Below are 16585 nucleotides of genomic sequence, written 5' to 3'. Positions count from 1 at the left end.
GGCTAAGCTCAATGGGAAAAGTAGAGAAATGTCTTGCACCACCTTTTGGGCTGTGTGTGTTTCATAAATGTGTATGTATGTTTGTGTCGTAGTAACATTGTTTTTGTACAGCTAATAGACTGTATTTAAGCTCTTCCAGATGTCAGAGACAGAAATGATTTACCATAACGTTAATGAATCTTGAACTTCCTTTCCAAGGCCCTCTGTGGGGCTCTAACGTGTTTTTAATTTGTAATTTTATATTCTTTTTCTTAAAGATGACCCTTCCAATCCCAGATCTGGTGAGGTTACATTTTACCGTGAAGTTTTAGAATAAATAGAGGGGGAAGGATGAATGGGGGACAGAATATGAGGTCAATGTTAGTTCAGACAGGCTGAATGAAAATGTTTTGAGTCAAGTAGATTTTTTGTGGGACTACCCGGAAGTCTCATTGGTTTCTGGCTTTGATCATTTGCAAAAATCCAACAGATTAGACACTGAATGAAAAAATATCAAGAGAGCTTTGCATACTGATTAGAGAGCTTTTCATACTGATTTTACAACTAGTTCTTTCCCTTAATAGCATTATTCACTTTAGGTTTTATGGAATTTCAACAATTTGGACTGGAAATAATGTTGAATGTCACCTAGTTCAAGTTTCTTATTTTATTACTGAGGCACAGACATTTAAATGACTTGTGTGATGTTACAGCTACAAAACAGATCTCCTGTTTCTTGTGCTCTATTATGTCTACTCCCTCTAATTAGAAACTATTCCCTTTGGTGTGCTAAAATGAGAGCAATAAGCTGAACACTAGCTGTGCTACTACCGATGTCAAAAGCAGCTGCTCTATTCAACATCCATTTACGATAAAAACTCTCCAGAAATTGGGCATAGAGGGAACTTACCTCATCATAATAAAGGCCATATATGACAAACCCACAGCTAACATCATACTCAACTGTGAAAAGCTGAAAGCATTTCCTCTAAGATCAGGAACAAGACGAGGATGTCCACTCTCACCACTTTTATTCAACATAGTTTTGGAAGTCCCAGCCACGGCAATCAGAGAAGAAAAAGAAATAAAAGGACTCCAAATTGGAAAAGAAGAAGAAAAACTGTGACTGTTTGCAGATGACATGACACTATACATAGAAAATGCTAAAGACACTACCAATTGTCAATTGGGGGAGACAGACATTAAATAAACAATCATGCAAATAATTACTTGATTATACTTGTGATAAGGGTTATAAAGAAAAGTACAAAAAATTATAAGGACGTGAAACAGGAACCCGATCATGTCTAAGGAGCAGGTTGCCTCTTCTGAACAAGAAACTTTTAAGCTAAATCTTGAAGGATGGTAGAAGTTATCTTAGAGAAGAGTCAGTACAGAATTGTTCTGGGCAAGGGATGATTGTGGAAAGGCTCTACATTATGAAGGAGTTTGGCATCTGAGGAAGTACAAGAGCACCAATGTGGCTGGAGCATGGTACACACAGAGAGAGCAGCCAAGGCTAGAAAATGAGGCAGGCGCCAGAGCACAAAGTCTCTCTCTTCTTTTTTTTTTTTTTTTTGCGGTACGCGGGCCTCTCACCGTTGTGGTCTCTCCCGTTGCGGAGCACAGGATCCGGATGCGCAGGCTCAGCGGCCATGGCTCACGGGCCTAGCCGCTCCGCAGCATGTGGGATCTTCCCGGACCGGGGCACGAACCCGTGTCCCCTGCATTGGCAGGCGGACTCTCAACCACTGCGCCACCAGGGAAGCTCACAAAGTCTCTTTTTAACTACTGTCTAGGAATTATAAGTTCCTCAGGTTAACTGGCTCATGCTAACCAGAGTCACATGAGGCCCATTTCCAATCAGAAAATTAATTTAACAATTGATTCCAAAGCTTACTTCCGAAATCAAGAACATTAGATTGCTAAATAAGAATACAGAATTAGACAAACGTCTGCTGTGGAAATACGTAGACCCATATGGCCCAGTAATTTCCCATTTATTCAAATCATTCATTCATGCAATTAACATTTACTGAGTGTCCCATTAGACATGTTTCTGCCTTCTTATATATTCTCTAGTGTTTTGCATAGAGTAGTTGTTCAATAGCTTTTCAATCTAGTGTTGGCAGATTTTCCCCATGGGTCTCTCACATTTCTGCTCATCTTGCAGACAGAGGCACTGACTGCTTTTGCTGCAGACGATGTTATCAAAGATGTTGTATAGCAAACAGTCCATTATAAAGCCGCTGCTTATTGAAGATTTGAGATTCCTAATCTCAGGGTTCCTGAGATACAACACAAACCCACTATGCGCTCAATGATCACCTGGGCTGCTTCATGTCATCCCTGTGGCACTTGTTGGGAGGGACATGGGAAACTAGTGTGAGCATGAAGCTCATGCTTCCTGCTGTGATGATGGACATAACAAAGTCCTTTGTCTCTGACCCAGGAGTTTTTGTGTCTTCTGACAGCATCCATGAAACTGTGGCAACTTATCTGCTTCCTAGTATAAATTCTCAGATCCTTCACAGTGCCTGACATATAGTAAGGATGACCTACATGTGAATGGGTATGTTACAGTATGAAAGGGAAGGTGTTCATATAGAAGTATGAATAGCAATACTAGTTCAGCTTGATGGTAGTGGTAGGAGGTTGGGAGAATACAGTCTTGTAGGATGAATAAAACTTTCACTCCTAGAAAAGAGTAAAGATATTCCTGAGAGAGGGAATATCTTTATTCCCAAATGCAAAGAGTCATTAAAGGGCCTGATGTGTCTAGAAATAGTTAAAAGCTTAGTAACAGGATAAATTGGGTCGGTAGCAGGAGATAATATTGGAAAGTATTAGCCCATTAAAAGCAGGTATTCCAAAACTATCAAATATGTTGTAATTGCACTGTTTTCTGACCTTATTTTCAAAATCAAATTTGCACTCAGGGAGGTAAACTTGCATCTCTGAGCAAACTTTGACTGTTCTGTACTAGTTTCAAATTCAGGTAGTGTTAATCTTTTCTAATAAACGAGACTGTTTAAATGTATAAATATGCTTGCTTTTTAGAAACCTTGTATAACACATTAAATAAATAAATATTGGATTTTTTGACTTCTGTTTATGTCTCTTCTTGCATAAAGTTTATTTTTCATAATGTATATATATACTTCTAACACATTTCAAAATGTTTGAAAAATGTCTATCCTAAGATCAAGTGCTATAGCTTAAGTTGTTTTTCTTTTCAAATATCAATCGTCACCTTTATAATTTATATATTCTTTCCTAGCACAGATAGGTAAAGCCTATACATAGAATTGTGAAATGTGGAATCTGAAAGTAAACTTAGGACTCTTCCAGTCTAGTACTCTCTGTATGCTGGATTTAATTATTCTACCACTAAAAGTGAAAAATAATTTTCTTAATTATTAAAAAGCATTACACTAGGAGACATAATATTTCAATTTTCTGTTTTTCTTCCCACAAATTTTTACACAATTTGTGCTTTCTGTTTTTAAAAATGGAATTGAGGAGGCAGTTCAACACGACGGCGTAGGAAGATCCTGAACTCACCTCCTCCCACAGACACACCAAATCCCCAGCTACATATGGAACCCCTCTGAAAAAGACCTGAAAACTAGCTGAATAGCTCCTGCACAACAAAGGACAAAAGGACCACATTGAGATGGGCAGGAGAGGCACATACTCCACCCACAGTGTGGTGAACCACAATCGGGAAGGATCTCACAAGGATGGAGCTTCTCCCTAAGGAGCAAGGGGTTCACACCCCACATCAGGCACCACAGCCCTTGGGACCAGTATCAGAGAGATGAGCCACCAGAACATCTGGCTTTGAAAACCAATGGGGCTTACCTCCAGGAGGCCCAAAATGCTGTAGGGAGTTGAGACTCTGCTCCTAAAGGGTTCAAGTGCAAACTCACTCACCTTGGGACCCAGTGCAAAAGCAGTGATTTGAAAAGCACCTAGACCATATGTGAAGGAGACTCATTTGCTTATCATAAATTGTCTGTCACTGGGGAAAGGGCCTGTTGGGACTCTCTCTGGGGACAGAGGCACTGGTGAGTGCCATTTTTGCACTCTTGCTCTACCTTGCTAGTGCCAGTAATGTGCCCTACCCTGGTGCTCTACCGCGACACCTCTAAAGCTGGTGTGGTGCACGGAGTCCACCCAGGGGATGCCCCTTGAGTGACTGGCTCTGGTGGTGGTGGGAGGGGCTTGCGTTTATGGACCCCATGGGACTAAAACAATCAGAGAGACAATTCTTGGCATGCTACCACCCCCAGGGCATGGCACAGATAGCAGATAGCAGACTGAAACACACCCTCAGTCTTCCTGTGAAAAAGGCCTATTTACTTGTCCTGGAGCCTCAGCCTGATGAACAGGTTTACCACACATCTAGAGGCTACAGAGGTGCTGTCAAAGAACAGAGGCCATCTTTGTGCTCTCCCCTGGCCTTGCTACAGCTCACCAGTACCTCCCAGAAAGAAGCTTATACATTCGTCTGGAGTCCCAGATTTTGCAACTTTGCCAAGATGACACCTCAATATCACCTTGTCTGGAGGCCAGCAGGGTTTACAATTGCAGTCCCACAGGGCTGTATATATTTTCATACTTTAAAAGATGCTGCCAGAGGGTGACTTTCAATCAGCCTAAGGTGCAAAATAAGATTCAATCTATGCTCATGGATTGGAAGAATTAATATTGTTAAAATGTTCATACTACCCAAAGCAATCCATAGATTTAATGCAATCCCTGTCAAAATTCCAATGGCATTTTTCACAGGAACAGCACAAATAATCCTAAAATTTCTATGGAACTGACAAGGATCCCAAATAGCCAAAGCAATCTTGAGAAAGAAGAACAAAGCTGGAGGCAGCACGTGATGTGATTTCAAACTATGTTGCAAAGCTACAGGAATCAAAATGGTATGGTATTAACATAAAAACAGACACATAGATCAATGGAACAGCATAGAGAGGCCAGAAATAAACAACAAAGAAAACAAGAATATACAATGGGGAAAGGACAGCCTTTCTATAAATGGTGTTGGGGATAAACAACAAGGTCATACTGTATAGCACAGGGAACTATATTCAATATTCTATGACAAACCATAATGGAAAAGAATATATATATATACACACACACACATATATAAAACGGAGTCACTTTGCTGTACAGAAGAAATTAACACAACATTGTAAATCAACTATTCTTCAATAAAGTTTAAAAAAATGGGGTTGGGAAAACTGGAAGGCTACATGCAAAAGGATGAAATTAGACTACTATCTTATAGCACACACAAAAATTAACTCAAAATGGATTAAAGACTTGAATGTAAGACCTGAAACCATAGAACTCCTAGAAGAAAGCATAAGCCAGGGGCTTTCCTGGTAGTCTAGTGGTTAAGACTCTGCCCTTCCAATACAGGGTGCACGGGTTCGATCCCTGGTCGGGGAACTAGGATCGCACATGCTGCAGTGCAGCCAAAAATAAAGAAAGAAAGAAGAAAGTATAAGCTGTAAGCTCCTTGACATCCATCTTGGCAATGTTTTTTTTGAATCCGACTTCAACAGCAAGGGCAACAAAAGCAAAAATAAACAAGTGGGACTTCATCAAACAAAAAAGCTCCTGCACAGCAAAGGAAAAGGCAACCTACTGAATGGAAAAAGATATTCGCAAATCACATATCTGATAAGGGGTTAATATCCAAAAAATATAAACAATTCATACAACTCAATAAGAAAAAAAAAATCCAATTTAAAATGGGCAGAGAATCTGAATAGACATTTTTCCAAAGAAGAGATACAGATACAGCACATAAAAGAGATACAGATACAGCACATAAAAGGATGCTCAACATCACTACTCATCAGAGAAATAAAAGACCAAACCACAAAGAGATATCACCTCACACCTGCTGTCACGGCTAGTATCAAAAAAACAAGAAATAACAAGTGTTGGTAAAGATGTGAAGAAAAGGGAATGCTTGTGCACTGTCGGTGGGAATGTGAAATGGTACAGCCACTGTAGAAAACAGTATGGAGTTTCCTAAAAAAATTAAAAATAAAACCAGCATATGATCCAGTAATTCCACTTCTGGGTATGAATCTGAAGAAAATGAAAGCTCTAATTCAAAAAGATGTATGCACACCTATGCTCATTGCAGCATTATTTACAATAGCCAAGATACGGTAACAACCTAAGTGTCCATCAATGGATGAATGGATAAAGAAGATGTGGATATATACACAATGGGATCTAATTCAGCAATAAAAAAGAATGAAATTTTGCCATTTGTGACAACAGTGATGGACCTTGAGGGTAATATGCTAGGTGAAATAAATCAAATGGAGAATGACAAAAACTGAATGACTTCACTTACATGTGGAATCTAAAAACAAAACAAATGAACAAACAAAACAAAACTCATAGATACAGGGAAGAGATTGGTGGTTGCCGTAGAGGAGGGTGGTGAGTGTGGGCAAAAAGAAGGAGGTCAAGAGGTACAAACTTCCAGTTATAAAATAAATAAGTCATGGGGATATAATATACAGCATGGTGGCTATAGTCAATAATATTGTATTGCATATTTGAATGTTGCCAAGAGAAAAAAATTTGTAACTTTGTGTGGTGACAGATGGTAACTACACTTATTGTGGTGATCATTTCACAGTGTATACAAATATCAAATCATTATGTTGTACACCTGAGACTAATATAATGTTATATGTCAATTACAACTCAATACAAAAATAAACATATTAGCACTAAATTAGGACTTTCCCATGACTTAATTAGAAGATAGTAAGATAATTGAATAGAGAATAACATTTCCATTATATGATTCAATATCACTTAATGTCTTGTCCATGTGCTTTTAAACTTACTTAGCATACAACTCATGGTATATATTCTACACGTTTCTGAAAAAACTGGGACCCACCGATGACCAATGATGAAGAGGTTCAGTGGGAGAGATGAGGGTAGATAGATACTCACAATACACTTGCACACTTGGGACACTTGTTTCTATACTTTTTGCCATCTGGGCCATGGAACGTGTGAGTATCCTACTCCTCACTTGGTTCTGAAATTCACTGTACAGTTTATGGAAATTGAAGAAAATATTTTTAGAGTGGGTTTCTACCCTTCCTGCACCTTTGCTTATGATGAAGAACAAGTGAGGAATAAATAATGCAGAGTAAGAAGAAAAAAGTGATTACCTGTAGCAGTAAATCAATAAGTATTTACAAATTTCCATAATGGACTCAGAATTGTCCTGGCACTAAGGTGGGTCTGTAAATATCCATCATCATTCTCCTGAGGGTGCTTGTAATCTAGCTGCAGAAGAAAGCTGACAAAATTGGTAGAGACCAATAGAAATGTTTGTGTTGCATTGCACATCACAATCTATAAAAGCTATGAAAGATCAAAGGTGAGGAGATTCAATAGATCTAGAAGGGGAGGCTTCTGGAGGAACTGAGAATGTTGCCGAGTCTTCGTGGGAAAGAAGGAAATCCTGCCATTTGTGATGACTTGGATGAAACTTGAGGGCATTATGCTAAGTGAAATAAGTGAGACAGAGAAAGAAATACTGTGTGATCTGCACTTATATGTGGAATCTAAAATGTCTGAACTCATAGAAACAGAGAGTAGAATGGTGGTTACCAGCGGCTGGGGGAAGGGGAAATGGGGAAATGTTGGTCAAAGTGTACAAACTTCCAGTTATAAGATGAATATGTTCTGGGGGTTTCATGTACAGCGTGGTGATTATAGTTAACAATACTGCCTATATACTTGAAAGCTGCTAAGAGAGTAGATCTTAAATATTCCCACTACAAAAAGGAAATGGTAATTATGAGGTGATGGACATGTTAGCTAAGCTATGGTGATAATCATTTCACAATATGTAAGTGTATCAAATTAACACATTGTACACCTTAAACTCTTACAAGGTTATGTGTCAGTTATATCTCAATAAAGCTGAAAAATGTAATATAAGAAAAATATGCCAAATTTTTTAAAAAAATAGAATCTACATAAGATAGCATCTGAATTAGGATAAAACTACATATCAACTGTTAAAATTGTAAAAAGTAATCATTTTATGATATTCCTGTAGGAATATCTTGACTTCCAGGTACTGTATCTCTTACACAAGTTTAACTTCTCCAACTCCTGACTTTCATGGATGAGGAACACGAGACTTCCTTGAAGGTTATGAGAGCTGCTCAGATGGAAGACTGAAAACTGTGTTCTGAATACATTCCCTGCTTCCCACTACCCAGAAGTCCTCTTCTCCCATTTCCTCTTTCTCCTTCTTCTCACTACCAGGTACCCATCCACAGATAGGCATTGTCCTTCTCTACTGTTCTTTTCTGGGGTAGATTGGTCAGAAATGACTGGGTAAACTGGAGGAAAACTTAAATGAGAAAGAACTTGGACAAGAGCCCATGGTGACGTGGAAAGAAGCAGAGCGATATAAAGGAGTAGTATGAGAGAGCTTGTCGGGGTGATGGAGCTCTTCTGAATCCTGATGGTGGGGCTGGCTACACTGTTCTGAAAGTTGTTAAAACTGATAGAAATGTACATCTCTCCCCCAATCAATTTTACTGCATGATAACTTAAAATAAAAATAAATTAAAAAGTGTGAAACAGTGCAAGGAGGTCAGACTTCTCATCTTTCCTATCTTCTTCAACAGTCATAAGGGAAATGTGATGAGGATCTAGGCTACAAAGTGGCTACTTGTTAGAAATATTCAATAGTATAGGTAAAAAGACCCACCACACTTACACATGGGCTGATTTCTAAGACTACATACATATTGTATGAATGTTTCACTTTTTCTCTTTTTTTTTTTACCAGCAAAATACATCTTTTTGGAAGCAAGAGGTTGCTAACTTTTTTTTTAGGTACGTGTGATATGTGAATATTTTTATTAAATGATAAACCATTGTGCAATTTTCAGTATATTATTAGTCTTATTGGCTGACCTGTAGGAATCTAGATAAGCAAACCATAAGGTTAAAAGGATCAATGTGTTTTTTTTCTTACTGGACTCATATTCTATTTACTGGCTCTTAACCTTGCCATACCTAAATATGCTATCTTAGAAATCCCGTTGCATAATCTTGCATTGTTCCTGTCTCCAACATGGGTGCTGAGCAGACTAAGCACTTAGGACCCATTGGGCACAAGTTAACTCTATTGATTGACCTCCTTCCTTTGCCCAGAGATTGTGACTTTACCAGTTACCCTTTCACTAAATTAGCTTCCTTCTAGACTTGCCACATTTGAATTGCTCTGCGCTCTTTACCCGTTTCTCCTAGAATGAGATGGTCCACATTTCTTATTTTTATTAAGTTACAAGTTTTCCCATCTTCTCTGTTATCACACTTATTTGGGTGGATCATGACTCATGTTCTACTCTAGTGACACATTTTTTTGTATTTAATTAAAATTTTATTAATTAGATTTTTTAACATCTTTATTGGAGTATAATTGCTTTACAATGGTGTGATAGTTTCTGCTTTATGACTAAGTGAATCAGCTATGCGTATACATATATCCCCATATCTCTTCCCTCTTGCGTCTCCCTCCCACCCTCCCTATCCCACCCCTCTAAGTGGTCACAAGGCACCGAGCTGATCTCCCTGTGCCATGCGGCTGCTTCCCACTAGCTAGCTGTTTTACATTTGGTAGTATATGTAAGTTCATGCCACTGTCTTACTTTGTCCCAGCTTACCCTTCCCCCTCCCCGTGTCTTCAAGTCCATTCTCTATGTCTGTATCTTTATTCCTGTCCTGCCCCTAGGTTTTTCAGAACCTTTTTTTTTTTTTGATTCCATATATATGTGTTAGCATATGGTATTTGTTTTCCTCTTTCTGACTTACTTCACTCTGTATGACAGACTCTAGGTCCATCCACCTCACTACAAATAACTCAATTTTGTTTCTTTTTATGGTGGAGTAATATTCCATTGTATATATGTGCCACATCTTCTTTATCCATTCAGATAGTGAACTTTATGGGTATTTCTTTTTTTTTAAATTTTATTGAAGTATAGTTGATTTACAATGTTATGGGGTGTTTCTTTGAAATGAGCTCTCTTTCGACACAGCTTTGATCTTCTTAACTTTCCTGTCTGAATGTGACTGCAAAGAAATATAAAGGTTCATAGGTAATTTTTTTTTTTAATTTAAAAGAGGAGGACTTCCCTGAGGGCGCAGTAGTTCAGAATCCGCCTGCCAAAGAAGGGGACATGGGTTCGAGCCCTAGTCCGGGGAGATCTCACAGGCCACGAAGCAGCTAAGCCTGTGCGCCACAACTACTGAGCCTGAGTGCCCTAGAGCCCGTGCTGCCCAACAAGAGAAGCCACCGCAGTGCGACGCCCGCGCACCGCAAGGAAGAGTAGCTCCCGCTCACTGCAACTAGAGAAAGCCCGTGCACAGCAACGAAGACCCAATGCAGTGAAAAATAAATAAATAAATTTATATAAAATAAATAAATAAAAGAGGATACTTTTCCTTTTCTTTTTAAATAGCTTTCAACCAGAATTGTCTAGGAGAGGCATAGATGTAAACTTTGCATCTGGTTCCACCTTCCCACATGGAAAACTCTCATGGGTTCTCAGCTTTTCTGATTAGAGACCCTGGACTTTTTCTTTTTTTAAGTGTACAGTTAAATGACGTTTTTTAAAATTAACAGACTTTATTTTTTAGAATAGTTTTAGATTTACACAGAAATTGAGCAGGTAATAGAGTTCCCACATCCCCTCTCCCTTCACCCCCAGTTTTCCCTATTAACATCTTACATTGAGAGGGCACATTTGTCACAATTAATGAATGTATTTTGATACATTATTATATATCCATATAATCCATATGTTTCAAATTTCCTTAGTTTTTACCTGATGTCCTTTTTCTTCTTTTTTTTTTTTTGGCTGCACCGCGTGGCATGTTGGATCCTAGTTCCCAGACCAGGGATCGAACCCGCGTCCTCTGCACTGAAAGTGCAGAGTCTTAACCACTGGACTGACAGGGAAGTCCCCCTAATGTCCTTTTTCTGTTCCAGGATCCTCTGCAGAAACCCCATATTACATTCAGCAGTCATGTTTCCTCTTGGCTGTGACAGTTTCTCAGACTTATCTTGTTTTTGCTTGTTTGTTTTTCTGTTTGTCTTTTTCTTTCAGATTTATTGAGATAGGACTTATCTTGTTTTTGATGACTTTGACAGTTTTGAGGCGTGCTGGTCAGGTATTTTGCAGAATGCCCCTCTATTGGAATTCTTCTCATGATTAGACTGGAATTTTAAGTTTGGGGGAGGAAGATCACAGTGTAAAGTGCCAGTCTCCTCACGTCACATCAAGGGGACATACTACCAGCAGTGAGTTATCATTTTTAATGTTGACCTTAATCATCTGGCTGATGTGACGTTTGTCAGGTTTCTCCACTGTGAAGTTACTCTTTTAAATTCTCTTTTTGTACTGTGTTCTTCGGAAGGAAGTCACTTTTCCTGGTCTATACTTAAGCAGTGGGGACTTATGCTCCCCTTCCTTTAGATGATATACCTACATAATTTATTTGGAATTCTCCTGCACGAGATTGTTTCTTCCCTCTCACGAAATACTTTATTCAGTCGTTCATTACATTAGTATGGACCCATGGATATTTGCTGTATTCTGTGGGTTATAATCGTTGACTCCTTTATTTTCTTGCTCACATAGTTCTAGCTTTGGCTGATGGGAGCTCTTTCGGTGGGCTCCTGGGCCCTTTCACATACTCTTATCAGTGTGGATGTTTTTATCTTGGAGCACTTCCCTACTTTCTTACACTACACTACCAGACGTTCAGGCTCATCTTGTACATTTCCTGCCCTAGGCCTAAGTCAGATGTTTCTCCAGAGATGAACCTTGCACTTTTATAAGCACAAAACAGCTCCTTAATTAGCTATTCCAAACATAAAAACTGTTCTTCAATCTCTTTTTCTTTTTTAGTTTACTAGAAACAAAAGATGGAAAAATGTTTTAATAAATGATGTAGCCATGAAATGCAAATTTCCAGTAAAGGTTTAAGAAAAGATGATTCAGATTTGGTATGTAGATTATAAAAATGAGACAAGGGGCTTCCCTGGTGGCACAGTGGTTGAGAGTCCGCCTGCCGATGCAGGGGACATGGATTCGTGCCCCGGTCCGCGGAGATCCCACGTGCCGCGGAGCGGCTGGGCCCGTGAGCCATGGCCGCTGGGCCTGCGCGTCCGGAGCCTGTGCTCCACAGCGGGAGAGGCCACAGCAGTGAGAGGCCCGCGTACCACCAAAAAAAAAAAAAAAAAAGAGAGAGACAAATTATTTGAAATCATAAGTCCTAGAGAAACCAGGGGTCTTTGGGTTTCATGTCTATAAAGGAAGCTTAGAAGGACAGAAAATGATTCTGGTTGGGCTCCTCAAATAGTAGGTACTATTTGCAGATTATGAAATGAACTTGGAAAATTTTGAAAGAGGAAACTATGTCCACTCACATGTGGAAACTGAATAGAAATAGACATACTTTGTTTACTGAGTTATGTAATGACAGTTTAAGGTATTCTACTTAAAATGTTTTTCATTAATTTACCTCTTTAAATATTAATTTATAAGTTACTTTGCATGTCTAAGGATTATTTAGGTGTTCTCATAAGGACCAACATCAGAAAGATTTTGAACCGAAGAGAGCTGGCTACAAAGTAGCATATCTCTTGTCATATGATCTGATTTGTGTAAACATATTTAATCATATTCATAAAAAAATCTTGAGGAATATTTATCAACCTAAACATGGTTATCTATTTCTGTAATATTGGTAGGTTTTTTTTTTTTACAAAAAGGCATTTATTACTTTTGAAATTGGAAAAAAATAAAGGAATTCAATAAACATTACAGAAAGCCAAAATACATTTTTAAAGTAATATATGTAGCTTTTGCTAAAAAATAAAAGAAGGAGAGGACTCAGAGATGAACTAGGGTTTGAGGTTTGGTTTGGAGGTAAAGGCCAAGTATTGCTTGAAGCAGTGTCTTGAAGGATTGACTAGAAAGGAGACTTTTTTTTTTTTTCTGGAATGACGAAGTAATCTCAATTTAATATTAGGGCTTTATATGCTATAACATTTTTAGAAATGTAATTTCCCTATTACCCAGGTTGGGTAAGATATAAATTCTAGAAAGGTCTCTAGCATTTAGAATGGAGGAGTGTTACAGTGATTCATACTTGGCACTCTCTGTATTAATCCACACCTCCAGCTAGAGTTTGCAAGGAAAATGGTGAGAGCAGAGGTGCTTCATGAGTTCAGGTCAACTGTTCTCAAAATTCTGGTCCCTGGACCACTTTACACTCTTAAATATTATTGAGGAACTCAAAGAGCTATGTTTATGTGGGAGATATCTAGCACTAGTTCCCATATTAGAATTCAAAACAGAAATTAAAAACACTTAATTATTAATTTAAAAAAAACAACACATTTTAACATAAACTGCATGTCTTTATGAAAAATAATCACATTTTCCAAAATAAAAGAAATTCTTTGAGTTTTCATTCTTTTAGTGAGAAGAATGGCACTGCTTTCTGTTTTTGTGTTTCTCTTTAATATCTGGCTAAATAAAAGAGAGCTAGATTCCCTATGATTGAGGTATATGAAGAAAATAGGAGGTCTTAGGAGAAGAATTTAATAGTCTTTTTGGGTAACTGTGGATATTCTTCTCTGATACTACAGAAAATTTGACAAGTGGACATTTCTTAAAGGTTAGTTGCAATGAAAATCTGAAACGGTATCAGGTATTGTTTTGTACTCTGTTTTTTATATATGTGTAAACACAGACACACACACCCCTATCTATCCATTGGTCTGTCTTTCACTTTGAATCAATCTTTTAACCATGCATGATTTTGAAATGTCCTGCATTGGTCATTTGGAAAATATTGGTTCACTGTATCATGTACATCTTCCATATGTTGAGATATCTTATCATACAGTATCAAAAAATTACGACCATTAATAATGCTACAGTCTCATCAGAAAAGTCTTTAAGATGTCAAGCTCATGGCAGTGATAGAAGACATTTTCACGTATTGAGGTATGGTGAAAATATTCCGGCTTATAAATGATTTGGCTTGAACTTTAGACTAACTAGAACAAGCTGTCTTGGAGATTGGTTCAAGATGGCGGAGTAGAAGGACGTGCTCTCACTCCCTCTTGCGAGAACACTGGGAATCACAACTAACTGCTGAACAATCATCGACAGGAAGACACTGGAACTCACCAAAAAAGATACCCCACATCCAAAGACAAAGGAGAAGCCACAGTGAGAGGGTGGGAGGGGTGCAACCACAATAAAATCAAATCCCATAACTGCTGGGTGGGTGACTCACAAACTGGAGAACACTTATACCACAGAAGTCCACCCACTGGAGTGAAGGTTCTGAGCCCCATGTCAGGCTTCCCAACCTGGGGGTCCGGCCACGGGAAGAGGAATTGCTAGAGAATCAGACATTGAAGGCTAGCGGGATTTGATTGCAGGACTTCGACAGGACTGGGGGAAACAGAGACTCCACATTTGGAGGGCACACACAAGGTAGTGTGCACATCAGGACCCAGGGGGAAGGAGCAGTGACCCCATAGGAGACTGAACCAGACCTACCTGCTAGTGTTGGAGGGTCTTCTGTGGAGGCGGGGATGGCTGTGTCTCACCGTGGGGACAAGGACACTGGCAGCAGAAGTTCTGGGAAGTACTCCTTGGTGTGAGCCCTCCCAGAGTCTGCCATTAGCCCCATGAAAGAGCTGGATAGGCCCCAGTGTTGGGTCGCCTCAGGCTAAACAACCAACAGGGAGGGAACCCAGCCCCACCCATCAGCAGTCATGCGGATTAAAGTTTTACTGAGCTCTGCCCACCAGAGCAACGGCCAGCTCTACCCACCACCAGTCCCTCCCATCCGGAAACTTGCACAAGCCTCTTAGATAGCCTCATCCACCAGAGGGCAGACAGGAGAAGCAAGAAGAACAACAATCCTGCAGCCTGTGGAACAAAAACCGCATTCACAGAAAGATAGACAAGATGAAAAGGCAGAGGGCTATGTACCAGATGAAGGAACAAGATAAACCCCAGAAAAACAACTAAATGAAGTGGAAATAGTCAACCTTCCAGAAAAAGAATTCGGAATAATGATAGTGAAGATGATCCAGGACCTCAGAAAAAGAATGGATGCAAAGATCAAGAAGATGCAAGAAATGTTTAACAAAGACCTAGAAAAATTAAAGAACAAACAAACAGAGATGAACAACACAATAACTGAAATGAAAAATACACTAGAAGGAATCAATAACAGCATAACTGAGGCAGAAGAACGGATAAGTGACCTGGAAGACAGAATGGTGGAATTCACTGCCGTGGAACAGAATAAAGAAAAAAGAATGAAAGAAATGAAGACAACCTAAGAGACCTCTGGGACAACATTAAATGCAACAACATTTGCATTATAGGGGTCCCAGAAGGAGAAGAGGGAGAGAAAGGACCCGAGAAAATATTTGAAGAGATTATAGTCGAAAACTTCCCTAACATGGGAAAGGAAATAGCCACCCAAGTCCGGGAAGCACAGAGAGTCCCATACAGGATAAACCCAAGGAGAAACATGCTGAGACACATAGTAATCAAATTGGCAAAAATTAAAGACAAAGTAAAACTATTGAAAGCAGCAAGGAAAAATTGACAAATAACATACAAGGGAACTCCCATAAGGTTAACAGCTGATTTCTTGGCAGAAACTCTACAAGCCAGAAGGGAGTGGCATGACATATTTACAGTGATGAAAGGGAAGAACCTACAACCAAGATTACTCTACCCAGCAAGGATCTCATTCAGATTTGATGGAGAAATCAAAAGCTTTACAGACAAGCAAAAGCTAAGAGAATTCAGCACCACTAAACCAGCTCTACAACAAATGCTAAAGGAACTTCTCTAAGTGGGAAAAACAAGAGAAGAAAATGACCTACAAAAACAAATCCAAAACAATTAAGAAAAAGGTAATAGGAACATACATATCGATAATTACTTTAAACATGAATGGATTATATGCTCCAACCAAAAGACACAGGCTGGCTAAATGGATACAAAAACAAGACCCGTATATATGCTGTCTACAAGAGACCCACTTCAGACCTAGGGACACATACAGACTGAAAGTGAGGGGATGGAAAAAGATATTCCATGCAAATGGAAATCAAAAGAAAACTGGAGTAGCAATACTCATATCAGATAAAATAGACTTTATTTTATTTTATATTTTAAATTATTTATTTATTTATTTTTGGCTGTGTTTGGCCTTTGTTGCTGCGCGTGGGCTTTCTCTAGTTGTGGCGAGTGGGGGCTACTCTTCATTGCAGTGTGTGGGCTTCTCATTGCAGTGGATTCTCTGGTTGCAGAGCACGGGCTCTGGGTGTGTGGGCTTCAGTAGTTGTGGCACGTGGGCTCAGTAGTTGTGGCTCACAGGCTCTAGAGTGCAGGTTCAGTAGTTGTGGTGCATGGGCTTAGTTGCTCCGTGGCATGTGGGATCTTCCCACACCAGG

Source organism: Orcinus orca, chromosome 2, assembly GCF_937001465.1.
Source record: "Orcinus orca chromosome 2, mOrcOrc1.1, whole genome shotgun sequence".
Classification (NCBI taxonomy): domain Eukaryota; kingdom Metazoa; phylum Chordata; class Mammalia; order Artiodactyla; family Delphinidae; genus Orcinus; species Orcinus orca.
Note: the sequence above shows the minus strand (reverse complement) of the source record.